Source organism: Pinus tabuliformis, chromosome 4_2, assembly GCF_031772625.1.
Source record: "Pinus tabuliformis cultivar Carrire ecotype Pingquan chromosome 4_2, CPIR1, whole genome shotgun sequence".
NCBI lineage: Eukaryota > Viridiplantae > Streptophyta > Pinopsida > Pinales > Pinaceae > Pinus > Pinus tabuliformis.
Genome location: NC_142304.1, coordinates 964,632,798 through 964,653,407, shown reverse-complemented (window position 1 = coordinate 964,653,407; position 20,610 = coordinate 964,632,798).

Sequence of the window (20,610 nt, the reverse complement as noted above, 5' to 3'; positions counted from 1 at the left end):
GTCACACAAATTTCAGGGAAAAAGGTATGAGCAGCAAATGAACAATCTTTTCCATCACTCCCGGATCAAGATCATTGTCCTCCATCACCTTAACTAGTTCAACATTGAATGGGACACTTTCATTTCCAATCATATTGTCACTGCTCCCAAACCTCCACATGATCAAGATATGCCTTCTTCATCTCATCCCACTCATCATCATGGCGAATACATAACCCATCCATCTTAGCACACTACATCTATCCCTCCATCATCTCAGCCTATTTCACCACCATCATTGCCATTTCATGATCATGCAGGGTTACCTGGCAGAGTGAAGGTCATCAAGCCTAAGAGGGCAGATTTGAGCACATTGGCACATAATTATTAGAGAGGCCATAAGTAGGTGTTTTCCCCACTAATTGTGGAATGGGGCTTTCCTTCTTCATCAACAAAGAAGGTACACGAAGGTAAATAAAATATGACAGAGGTAGAGATCCAGCTGCAGGAGGAGGACCTCCATGAGATAGAACAGAATTTTGAGCTTCTTGATCTAAGTGAGAAGGATTACTATGAGGAAATTAGAATAGTCCTCAAGGGGAAGGATGCCAAGATTAGAGAACTCCAAACTAATATTGACAAAGCCAGATTTGTCATTAACTTCTACAAGCAAGAGAATAAACAACTGAAGAGAAAGCACTTCATTGATGAAGTGAACTTCATAAAAGCACAAAGAGAGGTAGAAAATGCTAAGGCCCTACTTTACGAAGCATATGGATAATATGATGATGAGTTGGAAGAATAAGTGCTAAGGAGAAAGCCAAGACCCAAAGGCCTAAAGAGAGCATTGGAATTAGAGAAACAAAAGGAAGCTGAACTAGCAAATGAGGTTACCCTAAATGAACAATTGTCCATAATGATCAATGAAAACAGGGAGCATTGGGTTGATAGGGTTAACAACCACCTTGAAAAGCTCCTATAAAAGGATAAAAGGGACAATGACATACAGAGGAGGATGCAAAAGTACTATTTCTAATGAAGCCAAATAGCAAGGTCCAAGATCAAGAAAATGAAGTCAAAGCTTGAAACCCTAAAGCTGCAAGAGGAGAAAGGAAAGTTGGATATCCTTTATGAGCCCTATTTCCATGCATAAAACACTTCATCAATAACTTATACACAAATTTTGACAATATTTTGGGAAATTTTGACATTTTCTGGGTTTTTTGTGCGACATTGGACAATTTTGGCACAAGTGAACTGTCCTATACGCAACGCCCTAGGAACTGCACATATTCTTGATGCCTCCAAATGGAAAAATAACACTACCATTGTTTTCAGAAGGCCAAGAACATACAATTTTGACTATTGGCACACCAAATTTGTGCCATTGGATAGGGAGAAATGGCCAGAAACACCTCTAAATTCACCTTCCTGCCCTCTTTTTGAGCTAGGTGCTGTGCACAGAAGCAATTGTGGGAGATTGACCTTTTGGAGGGTCACATATTATCATTTTTGGAAACCAAGGGTAGTTATGGAAATTATATAGGTTAGGGATTTCAATGAGCTATCCTAAGATCAATTTGGACATTAGAAACCCCTTCAAAAATCAGATTGAAGGTGGCACTGCGCATAGGCTTAAGGCGTTGCAGATAGGGCAAAATTCCTTGATTTTTTCACTATTTTGCTCTAGTTTTGATTTTCACCTTTGGAAATCAATTTTCACTAATGTAATTGATGAATTAAGCACAATTAGCACGTTTTTAATATTACCTAAGGTAAATACATTAGGTAAATGGACTCAATGAGGTGTAATGAATCAGTTCACTTAAGTTAGGGATGAGTCACTTTGACCACCCTACATTGCAGCTATTAGTTTAGGTTTTGGTGGAACTACTCCTCCTCTCATGGATTCGACCCCCAAGGCTAGGAGGAGCTTGTTTAAGGCATATATCATGTACTTTTTTAATGATTCTAGAGGTTGGACTCAGTTGGATGTTGTACTACTGATGAGAGACACTATTGTATTAGATTTTGGCCAGTTTTAATAGACGCGTTGCAACTATTTCTTTGGGATACTTGTGGTATGGATGTTTAGCATTGTTTCTTATTTTTTATCATTTGTATGAATGTTTTGTAAGATCATAACCAACATCTCATGTCTGTTATATGGTAATTTTCAGGTTGATAGGTAGAATACATGTTTTCTCATGCTTTGTTTTGGGAAAGTTATCATAATTTGTCCATTTCTCTTCAGTTTAGGAAGAATACATCTCACATGCTCTTCATAATGCCTCATCAGTCTTAAACCATCTCATCAAATCACCTTTTAAGTGCTAAGCCTCTTGCCTACCTTTCCCCTCTGAATGTATGCAATCATATCTAATTTTCCCTGACCTTGCTTCTTTGACCTAATACCGTCATCCAGCAATAACCCTACCAAATCAAATCAAACAACCTCTGCACTTAATAGCTAGCCTAAAACCCTAATCCATCTAGCCCTATTGGGCGTGATTGTTTGGAGAGAGCCCTCTCCAGCCTGGTAGGGCTAGCTACCAATTCAAAAGTTTGGTCTATGGTTACCTCAGCTGGACTCTTCCTCAACCTTGGAGATCTGGAGGAGTGATAACAGAAGCCTTGGATTTCTTGAACTCTTCTGGTAGACATCCCTTATAGCTCATTGTATAACAATGTTGGTGATGATGGAAATGGTGTCTTCCAGAACTAGAGCCAAAATAAAATCCATGAGTGTTATCCCTCCTCTCAAGTCTATCCAAGGATCTACCAACCTTTATTATATCATCTTTGCCCATCTTGTAAACTTTTCGAGACCTACATTCATCTCCATCATTAGTCATTTATTACAATATGTCCCCATGACTTATCCCCATTTTTCCTTGCTTATGAAAATATGAAAGACTCTAAAGGATGATTGCGTTAGCCTCAGCTTTCTTTTCTTGAGGTTTGGCAAGCCTTTCCTAAGCTTCAATCAACCATTCATGGTCTTCCTTGTAAATCATGATTTCTTCCTTCAAAATTATCAATGTATCTTCCAAAACAAGAAAAGATCCCTCTGTCTTCTACTCAACTAATCTCTCCCATCCTACCAATGCCTCTTCCAACCTATACAGAGAGTCATATAAATTGTACTCAACTATAATGCTCTTCATCTCTTTGCCTTCAGTTTTCTACAGTATGTCATTGCTAGCTAAGTAAAAACATAATCAAAGTCATAGCTCAATATATCTGAGGGGAGGCTATTGCATCGGCACAGGCCAATCCAAATTAGCATGATACAACATCACAAACATACCAACTTAAACATGTATAACATAATCATAAAAATAAATAGATAACATGCATGCATGGTAAACATATAGACAACCAACATGCATGCATAACAATTTTCATTTACCCTAAGGTCCAATGTTGTGACCTCACTATGATACCATCCTGTAACAAATCAGCCCACATTTACCCACTTTATCCTACTCACCATGATAAACATGAGATGAGAGTTACTATGTGTGACCTAATTTCTGAGATGCACACATGGAAGATGGGGTCCACATGTCTAGAACTAACTACAAACACCTAGTGACACGTGATCACAATGTTATCAACACTACTTGAACCCACACTATTTCCTTTCAGTTTCGTTTCCTTAAATTTAACACAACTTTCTATTTTTGGTAGTTTTTCGGTTCGTAAACTTTTGAGGCCCTTTTGAGGGCTTAAATATCATTTTTGGGGAAAATGGACAAACGATAATATTACTATTAGGTTCAAAATTAATTGCACCAACTAACAAAACCCTACACTACTGGCCCTTTTGGAAACAACCCGTGTACCGTAGGCTGTAGTCTCACCCGAAGTAGTATGAGGGGATGTTGGAACCAAGTTTTTGCATCTAGAGATCAGTGTGATGTCTTTTAGCACCCTAGACCTGCCTTCACACATATCTATAAGCCATTAGGGCTTAGTACTACAACTCTACTAAAACAGTCTTCAAACATTCACGAAGGTCTATGATTGGTCTTTGCAGACCCTTAATAGTTGACTTATCACTTACATGCACTAGGTAAGAACCCTAGATCACTGTTCATACAGATCTACTTATTTTATTATTAAACATAACATAATGCCTCACATTCTTCGTGAAACTACATAAACATGCTTGCATACATTATTTAACAGTTATTCAACAGATTCGTGCAGCATTCAATTAATACTCCATAAATGTATTATTCATAAGCAACATATATCATTAAAACAAACAGATATAAAACAAATATACACAAGAATTCTTCGGTAACTTCCTTTATTGATCGTTAGTTCAGATTTACAGACTCAAACTACCCTATGCACTCAGTTGTGGACTCTACCTAGGCCTCTGTGCACTCAGCTGTACAACCTTTCTCTCCTATTTGACCTGCTTATCTGTGCTATCACTTATCTTCTATTGACCCATTACATCTCAGATTATGCCTTAGACTCTCTAAGATGCACCTATTTATAGCCTTTTACATACAATACCATGGTCTGTGGACCATGGGTGGATCTCAAAACCAGCTCAAACTTTACATAAACGAGGGGATAAAACACCTTAGAATTCTAATAATTGACATGCTCCACATCCACAAATCACGGAGACTTTACATTATTTATAAAAATACATCAAAACTTGGGCTATTTTGACTCCAAAACTGACCTAGGGGACCGCATCCCAATAGGCCCCCAACACAAAGACCGTGACTCGCCCTCAAGTCGCTCAGCTGGCACTATGATCTTAATGCGAAGATCCCCCAACTCTACTTGAATTACTACAACCTCAGCGGCATTCTGCGTAGCTGCCTACTTGACCTCCTCGACTAACTTTTATGTAGTAGGTCCTTCTGCGACCAACCTCATTGTCTGTTGTGTTTGCTACAAGCCTTTAAGTTTGTCTTGGATGGTTGTTATGACTTGATAAGCCTCTTCTAATGATGGTTGCAACCTGGACTTTAGCAAGGCCTACTTCGTCTATGCTTCCTTTACTTGCTCAAGGAGCTACTTTCCCTCTTGTAATTTGGCTAGGCGTTGCACTAGTGCAATGGAGCATGTCGTTGCCCTAACTTCATCGTACTGCTGTTGCAGCTCCCTGACCTCTGTATTTATTGTCTGCAAGTTCAGATTGTCCTACATATTTGCCACCAATTCCATTGCTTACTCAAATAATATTGTGCAGACAGCAATGGTGGCATGCAGAGTGGTCATTCCTTCCTTGATCGTGGTTCCGTGCCGCTCTAGGACCTATGGCGGAGTCATTGGCTGCAACTTTAATTGTGGCTCGATGATCTTCATATTGAGTTCAAAATGAACTTGACCAACCTCTGCTTTGGCTTCACACATACTAGCAGTTAGGTTTCTGATCTTTGCTTCTGGTTGTGTATCCTTGGGGATATGAAGCTGAGGCATTTTCCTCCATGCCTTTGTGACTGCTGACTAGTAGTAAACTATTTGCTTGGAGCATCTCCTTGTCCTGCAGAACCTATATCTTTTCAGCCAAAAACTATTGATTATTGACTTTGACTTTGCTGATAGCACTGAGTGCTCGTTCTTCCCTGATGTGAAGCTCTTCCACGATTCCCTGTAGTAATGCATGCAATGACTCTAGTGATATCACAAGAAGTTTCAGGCCCATATCTAGGACTTTTTCAAGCAGGGGGCATTGTTCCTTGGTGTTGATGCAGACTGAACCTACAAGAAAGGGGAATTCTTTCACATCTTGTGGCCATGGAACTATCTCCATGGCTGCACTTTTACCCTATGCCAAACTATCTTGTGCGTCGCTCAACTTCCCAACATGTTCTTGTATTTTGGTTGCTTGGAGGTGCAACTCTTAGAGATCCTTCTAAACTCTTCCGAGTATCTGCATGTATTGTCGGTCCAAACGCTGCAATACTTCTATTGTGGCATCCCTAACTTTGTCACTAATATCACCCAGATCACTTTCTGTGAGCACAGTGGGATCAATGTGTGTTTTTTGAGATTTCTACTTCTTCTGTGATCCACCGTGCTACTCTAGTTCACACCTTTTCAGAATGAAGGGGTGAGTTTCCCTTCCTCGCCACCACCACCTTGTCCTGTAAGCTCTTCTATTTCTATTTTTGGCAAAGGTGACTTGTCACCTTTCTGGGACTCGCATTACTCCTGTTCTGCCTTCTCCCTGGCAGCGCGTTCCTTCTCAATACGGGCCTTCTCTATAGCTTCCTTCTTTTTCTGTGCAGCCAAGCTCTATGCAGCCTGCTTAGTTGTATTCTCCCTTTTGTTCACAACAACACTCTCCACATCCATGCTTGGCCCAATAACGAGATCTAAAGGGGTGTGCCATTATACAGGCCATCTTTCTACCACCTCTTATACATTGGTTTCTATTACCAAATACAGCAAGTCATGCTACTTCTGCGTTGGATCCTTTTGCGCCTAGATATACACCCTGTGGAAGTGAGCCTTGAACGTTGCGTAGGCTAACAACTACATGTACAAGGTTGGGGACAACCTTGGATGCTGGTTAACGGCCATGTGGAGACTTGCCTCCATCAGGACCTAAAATATTTTTGTCTTTATGATCTACATGGGGTCCGTGGTAGCCTATAATGAGGTGAACTACACTGTGTCTGGCAATCCTTCCTCAAAAGGAGGAAACTAGCTATCCTCCAGCAATTCCCATGCAACAGGCATAATGGACAATAATAACCAAGCATAGTGAAATGTCTTGGTTTCATCCTGGACCTCTCGACAGCTAGCAAGGAAATCCTGAGAAAGGTATTTGGACCAATTGAACTCCATGCCCTTCGTGCACTGAGTATCTAGGGACACCATGGGCACCAGAACTTCATCCGTGCAGTATTTCCTCATCACCTTTCCTGCCAATATCTATGTGGCCAATTGAACTACGGGGTTTGATATGAATAAAATTGAGTATCCGCACAACTTCCTTACGAGTTCGTACTCTTTCTTCATTCTTTCTCCAAGCTCCTTCTCCCACGTCTTTCCGACAAACTCCTTGGCTGGGTTTAGACCTTCATATGGCAGGTGCGTAATCCTGTGAATGAGCATATCTGTGATGGGTATAGACCATCCTAGCCAAATGCATCCATCGTGCACCAATGTAAGTAGTTGGTGTACACAAATTGTGTTAATGGCAGTCTGGTCATAATGTGGCAGCCATAACAAGTTCAGAAACCTAGATTTCTCGACATCATGAACCCATTCCTTTGTTTCTAGTGATGTAACACTTGTTTCCTCATACTAAACTCTTTTCATGTATTTATCCATTGCTAAGTGTGGGAAATTAGCGTGATCCATGAGGTCCCAATCCTCCATCTTCAATAGTGGGACTTGCACGAGCCGCAAACCTTCAAAAGGAAGCTGCACAGGTAGCAGGGGCATGGAAATGGTTAATTTCTCCATGTCCGAATCCTTTGTTATCTTCTCCTTTCCCTTCCTTAGAGGGATATGTCGAGGGAGATTTGTTATGGGCTCCATTCCTTTGGCATCAATGTCCTTCGCTCCCAGGCCTTCGTCCACCTCCAGGTCTACTCCCTTCTGCTTATCTTTCATTGGCTACTTATCTTTCTTCTGTGTTGATTTCATTGTATGCTTTCCTGGGGAAGAACGTACCTGCACCAGGTTTTTCTGCTTTTTGTTTGTTGTAGGTCACTTTTCCTTCACCATGGGATGTTTTTGGCTTGGTGACCTAGGTGCCATGGGCACCACAGGTGTAGGTTCAGCACTGGATACTTCAGGTTCTGGAGCAATGGATACACCTACTTCTGAACTCAAGGCTTCAACGGGGTTGGTGGAAGTCAGCCTCTCCATAAAGAACTCACCAGATTCACAATAAATGTGTGTGTGTGTGTGCAGAATTCCTCCCGAAATGCTCGGCCCATGAGCAACAAACATCAAATTTCAACAACAACTCTAATGGTGCAAAGTGTTCTTTGTTGGGCCAACATTGCTAATTTATAGGGGCTTTTGAATTCAAATTTGATTGTTTCCCTCAAATTTTGACAATTAATGCTGCTTAGGTGGCAGACCTTCAAAGATTTTTGCCTTGAATGCCACCAGCCCACTCCTCGTAACCGTCTTCTAGTTGTCAAGTCATGAATAGTGACTCCAACATGTTGGGTTGTGTTATATTCTTTCCACGACTTTCCCATGTAGTTAATCGGTGGGTTAGAAGGGGGGCGGAGCCGCCCCCCCCGCTTTGTTGCGTCGATTGTGTAGTGAGGGGAGTCACAGGGTGTTCGAGGGGTGTAGGTAACCCCACTTTATGGGGTCTGAGGCAACACCGAAGAAAATTTTGGTTTTGGACACTATGTTAGGTTGGGTGGACCTACCTATGGTTTTGCGCATGATTTTCACACATGGTTTTGGATTCGATGGTTTTTCTGTCCATGGTTTTGGACGCGATGGCTTTCGGTCCATGGTATTGGATGCTTCAACATGTATAAATATATATTGTAACACTGAAAGGAACATAATGAAAAATCAAGCTAATAGTCCCAGTTTTGGGATCCAGGGGAAATCTATGTGTTTATGTGTTTTATGTGTTATGCTCTCACATTATTTATTTTCTGTGTTTTAGAATTTGTATGCAGGTAATTTCTGTATAGGGTTAGAACCTACATTTGGTATCAGAGTTGTTTTGGCTTCAAGGGGACGCCTTTGCTGCTGAGGGAATTCGCTCGGGCCTGTAGTAGACCCTGTTCAGTGGGAGATCTGCGAGATTGATTCTGGTGGTGAAAGAAGATGGCAAGCAGTGGAAAGATAGAGATCGAGAAATTTAATGGTCATATTTTTGAGTTGTGGAAACTCAAGATGGAGGATCTATTGGTGGATAAAGATCAGTGGATCACGTTAGATCCGTGTACTAAACCAATGGGAGTGTCCAATGAAGAATGGAAAAAGCTAGATCAGAAGGCAAAGAGAAAAATACGATTGCGTGTCTCAGATTCAATATTGTTGAATGTATCAGGGGAAGCTATGGCTAAGGCTTTGTGGAACAAGTTAGGGAATTTGTACCAATCTAAGTCTCTGGTGAGTAAATTGTTCCTACAAAAAAAGCTGTATAATCTGAGGATGAAAGATGGATACTCGGTGACAGAGAATTTGAACGCATTTAATAATGTGGTAAGTTAGTTATTATCTATTGATATTAAAATTTCAGATGAAGATAAGTGCATCAATTTGTTGTGTTCTTTACCAGATTCGTGGGATAGTCTGGTTATTGCAATAGGTAGCAATACAACTGCCTTACAGTTTGATGAAATAGTCTCATCCTTGCTAACAGAGGAGAGAGACAAAAAAGTATGGAGAACCAAAATGGTAATGCCTTGTCTGTATGAGGACGGTCCTAGAACAAAAACAAAAATAGGTCATTGAGTGGGAGATCTAAATCTCCAGGAAAACTTGTTAAGGTGGTGTGATGGAAATATGGAAAGGAGGGCACTACAAAAGGGACTATAAATCTAAAGCTCCTGATAAAGGAAAGGGATCTGATGATGCTCCTTCTGCAGAGGTGAAAACCACCTCAGATGAAGGTGGGGATGTGTACTTGGCTTCTTCAAGTACACATGTAGATCATGAGGCATGGTTGATTGACTCAGGTGCATCCTTTCACTTAACTCCCCAGAGAGAGTGGTTCTGCGAGTATGAGAAATATTATGGTGGTGATGTCTTCTTGAGGGATCATAGGAAGACTAGAATCATTGTTTGTGGAAATGTAAAGTTGAAGTTGCAAGGTGGAAGGGTTAGAACACTTCTAGGTGTTCTGCATATTCCTAAATTAGCCAGAAATCTGATCTCTGTAAGCAAGCTAGATGATGCAGGTGAAAAAACAATGTTCGAGAAGGATGCCTGCAAGATGGTTCGAGGGGCATTGCTATTGATGTGGGGTGTTCGAATTGGAACTCTGTACAAGTGGAAAGGTAGCATTGTTGTTGATGGATGCAATAGTTCTATGGTTCCTGAAAGTGGATCAGTAAATCTAGTGGTCTCTGGAGAGAAAACCACGTTGTCGCATCAAAGCCTTGGACATATTAGAGAGAAGGGTCTTTGAATACTTCATGGTAAAGGTATGGTAGAAGGTATGAGTAATAGCTCTTTGTATTTTTTTTTTTGTGAAAATTTTGTATATGGGAAGCAGAATCGGGTGAGTTTCCCCTCTGGTGGTAAGAGGGCGAAACAGATATTAGAGCTTGTGCACAATGATGTGTTTGGACCTGTGAAGGTTCGATCACTGGGTAGGTCTATGTACTATGTATCATTTATATATGACTTCTCAAGGAATAAATGGATATATTTCCTTAAGAAGAAATTTGAAGTCTTTGACAAGTTTAAAGAATTTAAGGCTCTGGTGGAAAACCAGAGAGAGAAGAAGATAAAGGTGCTGAGGACAGATAACAGTGGAGAGTTTTGCAGTAAGGAATTTGAAGAATTTTATAAGAAGTGTGGTATAGCACAGAAGACGACTACTCCATATACACCTCAGCAAAATGGAGTTGTAGAAAGAATGAACAAGACATTGATGGAAAGGGCAAGAAGCATGCTTAGTGGTGTCAGGTTAGGACAGGAACTCTGGGCAGAGGTAGTGGAGATAACATGTTACTTGGTCAATAGATCACCTTCATCAGCGTTGGAGGATAAGACTCCATAAGAGGTATGGACTGGTAAGAAACCCTCTCTTTCACATATGAGGGTATTTGGATGTGATGCATATGTCCATGTTTCAAAAGAGAAACAAACCGAGTTGGATAGTAAATCTGAAAAGTGCATATTTATTGGGTATAAGGATTGTTTAAAGGGTTATAAGATTTGGAACCGAGTAACAAGGAAGGTTGTGTACAATGGAGATGTGGTGTTCAGAGAGGTGAAAGATGTTATTAAACATGAAGTCGAACCAAAGGAACCTAAGAAGATAGAGTTTGAGCTAAAGGAGGAAGAATCAAACTCTGCAGTAGAGGAGGAATCAGAAGATGAAGAGCCACAAACTTCGGGTGTGAGAACATCAATTCAAGAAAGAAGGTTGTCAAAAAGGTATAGTCCATCTGCTTTCTATTCAAATTTTTCTTTATCTATTACTGATGATGATCCCAGAACTGTGAAGGAAGTAGTAGATTGAGAGGATGGAAAACTTTTGAAAGAGGCCATGGTTGATGAAATGACATCTTTGCACAAAAATGAGGCTTTGGATCTGGTGGAGTTGTCGGCTAGAAGGAAACCCATTGGAAGCAAATGGGTGCTCAAGAAGAAGACAAATGCAGAAGGAAAGGTGGAGAAATACAAAGCTCGGTTGGTAGCAAAAGGTTATTCCCAGGTGCTGGGAATTGATTTTCGTGATATTTTTCTCCTGTTGCCAAGGTAACTTCTATTATATTACTTTTATCTGTTGCTACTACTTTTGATTTTGAGGTAGAACATATGGATGTGAAGACAACATTTCTTCACGAGGATCTAGAAGAGGAGATCTACATTAAATAACTTGAAGATTTTGTGGTGAAGGGTAAGAAATATCTGGTATGAAAGTTAAAAAAGTCTCTGTATGGGTTAAAACAGTCACCAAGGATGTGGTATCATAAATTTGATACATTTATACAAGGACTTGGCTTCACCAGAAGAAAAGAAGATCACTGTGTGTATTTTAAGTTAATTGGTGACCATGTTATTTATCTAGTCTTGTATGTGGATGATATGTTGATGGTTGGAAATGACAAAGAAATTATCCAGGATTTGAAGACCCATTTGTCCTCCAAATTCGACATGAAAGATCTTGGTGCTGCAAAATATATTTTCGGCATGGAAATTAAAAGAGATTAGACAAAGAGGAAGCTCTAGTTAAACCAGAGGAAATATGTTGAGACAATATTTCAAAGGTTTAATATGCAAGATAGTAAACTGGTGAAGGTTCCTATTCCTGTAGGTGTAAAGTTATCTGCTGAACAGTGTCCCAAGACACAAGAAGAGGAAGAGGACATGTCCCGTGTTCCATATGCAAGTGCAGTCAGTAGTCCGATGTATGCGATGGTTTGTACTAGACCAGACATTGCAGATGTAGTGGGAGTATTGAGTAGGCTTATGTCAAAACCAGAGAAGGAGCATTGGACAACAGTGAAGTGGGTTTTCAGGTATTTGCATGGCACTAGTGATTATGATTTGTGTTACATAGGAAGACCAGGTTTGAACAGAGTGTTGAATATTCGTGGCTTTGTTGATGCAGACTAGGCTTGAGATTTGGATCAGAGAATATGTACAAGTGGGTATGTGTTTAACCTATTTGGAGGTGCAGTTAGTTGGATGAGTAAGAAACAATCTATAGTGGCACTATCAACTACAGAGGCAAAATACATGGCAGCCACTTATGCAAGCAAGGAAGTAGTTTGGTTACAAACATTGTGTTCAAATATGGGGTTAGTACAGGGAGTTATAAGGATAGACTGTGATAGCCAAAGTGCAATTTTCTTGGCAAAGAACCCTGCATATCATTCAAAGACAAAGCACATTGATATTCAATATCACTTTGTGAGGGATATGACAGAAGACAAAAAGGTGTTGCTAGTAAAGGTGGACACTTTGAAGAATACTACAGATGCATTGACAAAATCTATGGGCTCTGAGAAGTTCTCTTGGTGTAGAGAAACAATGGGTATTACTGGGTTGGATAAATGACTAAGCTCTCTTATGGCCCCCTATGGAAAGAAAATAACAAGTGGGAGAATGTCGGGTTGTGTTATATTCTTTCCACGACTAGCCCACGTAGTTAACCAGGGGGTTAGAAGGGGGGCAGAGCCCCCCCTTCATTGCACCGATTGCATAGAGAGGGAAGTCTTATGGGGTTTTAGGGGTGTAGGTAACCCCACTTTATGGGGTCCGAGGCAGCGCCATGGAAAATTTTGGTTTTGGACCCTATTTTAGGTTGGGCGGCCCTACCTATGGTTTTGTGCATGATTTTCACACATGGTTTTGGATGCGATGGTTTTTTGGTCCATGGTTTTGGACGCGATGGTTTTCGGTCCATGGTATTTGATGCTTCGGCATGTATAAATATGTATTGTAACATTGAAAGGAGCATAATGAAAAATCAAGCTAGTAGTCCCAGTTTTGGGATCCACGGCAAAACCTCCTTGTATGTGTGTTTTATGTGTTATGCTCTCGCTTTGTTTATTTTCTATGTTTTAGAATTCATATGCATGTAATTTTTGTATGGGGTTAAAACCTACACAATGATCACTTTTCTGCTATGTTTCATGGCACATTCCTCCATGGTGCATCTTTCTACACACAAATCCCTAGCGAGCAACTTTATTATTTTTCGCACAGACCATATGTTGCATTGTCTTCCAACCTCGGTAGTGTAGTTTATAGTCTTGTGCTTCCTTGCAACTATCTGGAGCACTAAGACTGTCCCACCACCATGTAGTCATTACATAGGATCCACTATATATAGCTTCAATCAGCTCTCATTCACTCTTCCTGAAAAAGGTTCTCCATTCAGCTTCGTGAGCTAAACTGCACCTCCATCTATAATTTCTTTGATAATATATGGCTCTAGCCAATGCATCTGAAATTTTCTTGGAATATTAGTGAACTATCATATAACAAGACAAGATCACTTACCTTGAATGTGTGAAGCTTGATGTGGCGATCATGCCATGCCTTTTCACATTCCTTCTGTACTTCTTGATGAAATTTTGCCAAAAATCGATCTTCTTCATGCTCCATCAGCTGCGCGAGTCGTTCTTCCAAGGCTTTGCGATCTACCATACCTGTGAGAGTTGCTATGAATAGACTAGGCACAATATACTCCATTGGAATTACAACTTTTAGACCATAGACCAACCTGAATAGCGTTTTTCCTGTTAGCTTCTTGCAAGTAGTCTTATATGCCCATACGACTGCAGGTACATGCACATCCCATCATTTCACTATGCATTGAAGATCTTTGTCAGTGTGTTCTCCAAAATCTTGTTGAAGGCTTCAACAGTTCCAATAGCCTATGGGTGATATGGTGTACTCTTCTCGTGGTGGACCTAAAATTCTTTAGTCAATGCATGGATCTCTTTGTTCAGAAAGTGCATACCTCTATCACTCATCAACACTTTCAGGCAGCTAAATCCTGTTAAGACATACTCAAACAAAAAAAAAAATTGTTGTAGCCCTTATACAATCCTTAACCTACTGTGTTTCCACCCATCTAGTGAGATATTCTATCATGGTGATGATCTCACATGCACGTGTTTTCTTCTCTTGGGGCTAAATTGGCTCAACAAAATCAATCGCCCATTTTTCATATGGTTGCGAAGATACTTGGGGTTGTAACGACAATTCATCTCATCGTGATGTGTTATAGACATTTTTGGGCACTGCAACCCCAATCAAACATGTCCATAAACCAAGGGCTCCTAAGTCCCTAAAAGTGTTGTTCCATACCCTAAGAGAACAAGGTCAGCTGATTACATCATCTCACAGAAGTTCTCCACAGAAAACTGCTTAGAACAGGTCAAAGCTGGACCATACAGACTGCCCAGTGCAGAGGGTGCGATGCATCCCACCTGCTCAGCGAAAAAGGGTGCGATGCATACTGAAAAGCCCTTCTGTAGGTTGCGATGAGCGAGAGTGGACAAATGGCAGAGACAGTTTGCGAGGTGGATGGTCATAGAATCTTCTAGAAACTTCTCCTATGACACTTGCCTCTCTGAATTCGCCCAGGGATGAGTAGGAGATCATCAACCTCCAAGTGGAATCAAGAACCATCAGAGAGAGGACACTAATCAAAATCCCAGAAGCTGACTCACCCCCCTACAATCATCTATATATGGATCCCTCATCCCAGAGATCCAGAGGCTGGAATTTTGTATCTTGTAAGGAAGTGCTGTTGGTTTCTTGTTGGAATGTCGTAGTGTTGGGTGATCTAACCTTTTCATGAGGTGAAAGAAGGGCTTTCATGCTGGAGGATGACGCTCGGTCAGAACAATTGGTTGTAATCCTCTTTTCTATTCTTGATATTAATAAAGCTATTCAAGTTTTCCTCCACATTCTTGTATGTTTGATGATATATGCTTTTGCGTGGTCAATATATATCTGGTCCTATATTGTTTATGATTGTAGATCTCTGTTCTTCGATAGTATTATGTTGCTTTGATTCCACAGGTGCTCTTTGAAGCTCGGTAGATGAAGGAGAAGTAGCAAGGATCTATCAGAAGGGAGAGTAACCGAGCAAGGAACCAAGCGCAAGACTGAGGTTGGTGTCCTTCATTCCCTTCTTATCTACTTCTCATAAAGGAAAACGAAAGTAGTTTTAGTTTGTTTGTTTCTAAGATAGCTACCAGTCTTAGTGGGACTAGCATCTCTGAGTGGACACTAGATTTCCTGATAGCAAAATGGTGACTCCGCTGGGGAGCGAATAGATTGTTTGTTTGTCTATGTTTGTTTGCTTTATAAACTTACAGATAGAGCCTAAAGTCAAGCCAGCTAGCCTTCGAACTGCATTTGCTATGCAAGTGCAAAGTAGATCAACGCTGCTTCAGTTTATCTTTGGGTTTTGTTTATAAATTGAACAATTGATTTACAAACCTTCTAATTGCCCTAGTGGTGGCTCTAGTAACCTCATTAGATCAGCCCCTATGATTTCTATTTACTGTACATCGCTTGCTCGGCCTAAATCCCTGAACTGAGCTACAAACTGTGACCCAGAACCCAATTGAAGTCTCGTCCTTCGACCATCGCACCTTCTCCTCTTGGGAATCTGGATGCATCGCACCTCCCGTGTGCAATAAGTGCACTGCATCGCACTTTCCCTGTGTTGCAGGTGTGCTGATTAGACAAGACCTCTTCTGCCCTCAGATTTTGGTTTTTATGTTCACTCTCTTTAGCTTTATTCAGAAGTTTTGTTGTCTGTGATCAGTATACCACTGTGGAAACTCCCTTCCATTCCATCATTCTGTCTCCATTGTGCAAAGAACTATGAATGTTTTTATGTATTGTGTGCCATTTTTAGTTCTCTTTTACAAAGAAGTAGCATAATCAAACTGTTGTCTTTTGATTTGAAAGTGTCGCAAGTGTCATTTTCAGTCAAAGAAAAGAATTCTGCTGTTCTTGATGGTTGATTATATAGTTACTCTTGTATTTGATTTGAATTAGTAGTTTTTCAAGTGTCGAAAGCAGTTTTCAATTCAAAATAGCAAAGTGTCATCTTTATCTTCCTTTCGTTTTTGAAAAGAAATTTGTTAATACTGTTGCTTTGAAAAGATAATTCAGATTTGTACTTAGCATTCTTCTTGTCATTCACACATTAAGAAAGCTGAAAACAAATACATGCATGTGTATTTGCATTTAGACTGCTTGTTGGTTTGATTTAGGACAGTGCATCTAATGTGTGCTCTCTGCTCTATGTTGAAGGAATATCGTCTCTCTTTCTTTAGTAGCTAGGATTTTCATTGCAAAAAGAAGATTAAACGATTATTTATCATCTTAGATTGCATTTTAGGAATTGTATATTTGCATCATGCGGTGAACCTGAAAGGAAAATTTCTTAAGAAAGATCAACTGTAAAATAAATTCAATGAACATAAAAAAGCTTTGGAACCTAATGCACAACATCTAGAAGTCTAGGCTAGAGACGTGTTCTAGCGTCATAAAGCCTGGTAACTGTCACTTTCACTATTGGTTGGGTGATTCCTCCTCTTTGAGACAACAAGTGCCAGTACGGACTTGTGCTCCCATGTACTGTCGAGCATATATTGGGAGACCACAATACACTATATCCTTTATCCATAGGAAGCCGTGTCTGCTGCCCTATCAATCGCAATGCACTGAACACAGCATTCGGGAAGATTAACTGCCGTACCGTAAAAGGTATTCTGCAGTTTTACGATTGGTTTGGTGATTCCTCTGTCTAGATTTCCAGAGTAGTCTCTTTCGTTCCTTTTCAGACTCCTTAAAATAAAAGGTCCATCTGAGCACTTGTCACTTCAGGGTCATTAAAAATCAAAGATGACTAGAGTCATCTTTTGCTTTTTCTCGACTGTTAAAAATTGAAAAAACAAGTTTTGTCAAAGCGTCTAAAATTCATTTAATTCGGAAACATTTTCCCCTTTACTTTTAGTTGATCGTGTAACCCGCAATCGTGGAGGAAATTCAATTGAAACCCCGTCGTTCACGGAGACTTACGAGTCAACCATCTTTGTCCCCATAATCAAAACTATTCCAGACAAAGTGAACTCGTTTAACTGGCTCAAAATCCCCTGGTCGGGTTGGAGCAAGTGTTCCGATGCCCTCAGAGACTCTAGTTACTCCAAACATTTCTGGTACCCCTACCTTTATAGAAGAAGTTCCGCAACCACTAGAGGACAGTAGAATTGATCCTAGTATACCTGAACCGGCTCCATCTATAGCTGATTTGGAAGGTGTTGTTCCCCAAATATTAGTCGCTGCAGAATCTATACCTTCTTCAGCACCGGAAATATTTTACGGACCTGACGGTCTACCTCTTCCACCTAGTTTGATTGTTGTAGAAGAGATTGTCGAGGATCCGCCATCTATTACTCCATTGCCTTTTGGAGTTGGGATCACTCTATATCCTTCTTCATTAGAAATTAGTCTACCATTATCAGAAGTTCCTGTAGAATCGCTAGGAAACCTTTTGGATAGACTAGATATGTCTGAACAACGTTCAACATCTAGGACTGTGTCATCTAACACAGCAGTGGCAGAACTTCCTGCTGGCACTCTGATAATGTTCGCTGGCGTACTGTCTATCGCAACTAGCTCTCAATTGCTAGATGGAATCCATCCAGAGGCTGTTTCGATAGTATGGTCTGTTCTCGTTTGTTCGTCCAGAATAATATCTAGAATATCTTATGTTGAGTCTCAGCAAATTGATCCTTCGCAGTGTCAATTTGGGTAGTCCAGTCTTCAAAGGCAAATCATTCCATTAAGCATTGACTACTACTGTATGGGGGGCAATATGCCCTTTCATTGTCTCCTCCGATAGGTAAAACATACGAGGGTTCGCAATAGAATTCAGGTTATGCTATAATTAGATCCAGTGGTTGGATACCAATACTAACTCAACAACCAAGAGTTGTATACTCAATCCAACAAAGTATGCCTATGTCAAATATCCCCACTACACCTGCTATTGTGACATTGTCGCAAGTACAAGCGTTACCTGTTGTATGCCAACCTCAAGTCTCTCAGGTCGCAATCCAATAGCCCCTTGTCCCTGCGACGCCACCACCATCATCGATTAGTGGCTCCTTAATTGGAGTGACCCAGGCTCAAACGGGTACCATTACCCCTCATCTCGGTCAAACAGCCAGTATTGGACAACAACACATGGTATCACAACCATGGCTGGTGCAATATCAACAACCATAATTCCAACAAGTTTACCAAGGAACTAAGCACCAAGTCTTTGCAAGTAATGGGTAGCCGTATATTCAAAACGGATAAAATCAACCTTTTCATAATGGTTATGCCCATCAACCTTATCAAAGTTATCAACATCAAATGCACTATGCTAGTATGCAAAGACCCACTGCTCAGGCAATCCCATCTTATCCTGGGTATGCTTCGCCGAATCTAAATCAACAGTTTCCCTTCGTGGCAACTTTAGAGTCACCAGATCTAAACCGCTAACAAACAATCCAATCGCTTACGCCCCTTGGTGGCCAGCGATTCCTCATAAACTTCCATCAGATATTCCTAAATTTAATGGAAATCTGGGTGAAGATCCATCGAATCATGTGATGACCTTTCATCTATGGTGTTCATCTAACACTCTAAACGATGATTCGATCAGGCTTCGCCTTTTTCAGCGAACGTTAACTGGTCCAGCAGCAAAATGGTATATTGAATTGCCTAGAGCTTCATTTGATAACTTCAGTACCCTAGCCACAACCGTTTTAACCCATTTTCAGTTACCCATAAGGTACGAAACAAGAACAGAGCTTCTTACCAATTCCAAGCAAACGACGGCCACTCATATATGCGATCATATTCATGAGTGGCCATGTCGTTGTAGAATGGTAAGAACATATGTTCCTGATCATCTATTGGTTGAATCGTTTATTAAGTCGTTGTTACCTTCTATTACAGAATATGTGGCAAAGGGAGGAGTCGTCACTAAAGAGCAAGTAATTTCTCATGCGTAATATTTAGACTTGATCTATACTCAATCTGGCATGCTCTACGATAAAATCCCTGCTGCTCCTAGACCGGAATTTTCCGTTCCTCCCTCCCCTAAATCGAGCAAATACTCTCATGCCGGGGACGGCGTAATAGGAACGACCAGCACAAAAACCGTAAAGGCTAAGTCCAAGAAGGCCCGTACGATTTCATATCAAAATTCAAATGAAGAACTTCTCACCTCGAAAGTAAATGTTGTATTGACTGACAAAGGCAAAGGAACCAAGAAACCAGGAGGCAAGAAGAAAAAGAAAGGGAAGAAGAAGAAACAGGAGGAGTTGTCCCCTGAAAAACCTTCATCAAACCCTTATGGAGATAGGAAACCAAATCGTCCATGCCTTATATGTGATGAGGATCATTGGACAAGAGAGTGTCCGTATAAAGCTGAGCTTGGAAAATTCCTCAAGAATTCAAAAAACTCGGTAGTATTGACTGATCCATTTCCAAATGCAGGAACAAATCTAGTTGCTAGTGACAATGCTTCCCCATCCCAAATGCTAATGTTGTCAGTTTTGAAGCAGCAAAATGATTCTTTAATATCAACAAGGAATAAATATTATGGGAATCCAAAGCTATCAAACAACAAGGCCAATGATCAACCCAGTAGTTTGACAACAACTTCAACTGAAGTTGTGCCACCCATAGTTCCTGAACTAACGATAAAGCCACCAGAGGGAGTAGTACACAAATCGACATTTAATCCTTGTGCTAGAGCAGCACAACATTATAATATAGTGGGGATCTGGCCCAATCGCCATCCACTATGTCGACATTTGAGGTACTACAAAATTGCCCCTCTCAAAATCAGGCTTTATTATCAGCGATAGGTGGGATTGACCCAACGGATTCCAATCTTGTGTCCTTTAATCACAAAGGATATGACCCTCAGTTACCAGCTCAACTAGCTTTCCTTATTCAAGTGAAAGCCCTCAACAAAACTATTCATGGAACAATTATTGATGAGGGGGCATCTACATGTATTATGTCGATGAGTTGCTGGAAGACTTTAGGATCTCCACCCTTGTCGCGATCTTCGAAAACATTAAAAGCATTTGATGGATGAACATACACCCCATATGGGATTTTAAGTAACTTGCAAGTCGAACTGAGGGGAAAAATAGTAGAAATAGATGTTGAAGTAATTGATGGAAACCTTGATTACAACATCCTACTAGGAAGGCCCTGGATATATGCTATGGTAGCCATCGTGTCGACCTACTTCAGGAAGATTGCATTTCCCTTTCAAGGAGGAATTACAATCGTCGACCAACAGACATTTCTCCCCAATAGTTCACAAGTTACAGGAAGCATTCTGATGATCCACGAAAGCCCTCATTCGCTTCAAAATATCGGAGTAGGCCTACTAAAAGACCCTATATTAATGGGGACTTTTGCCCTACCGCC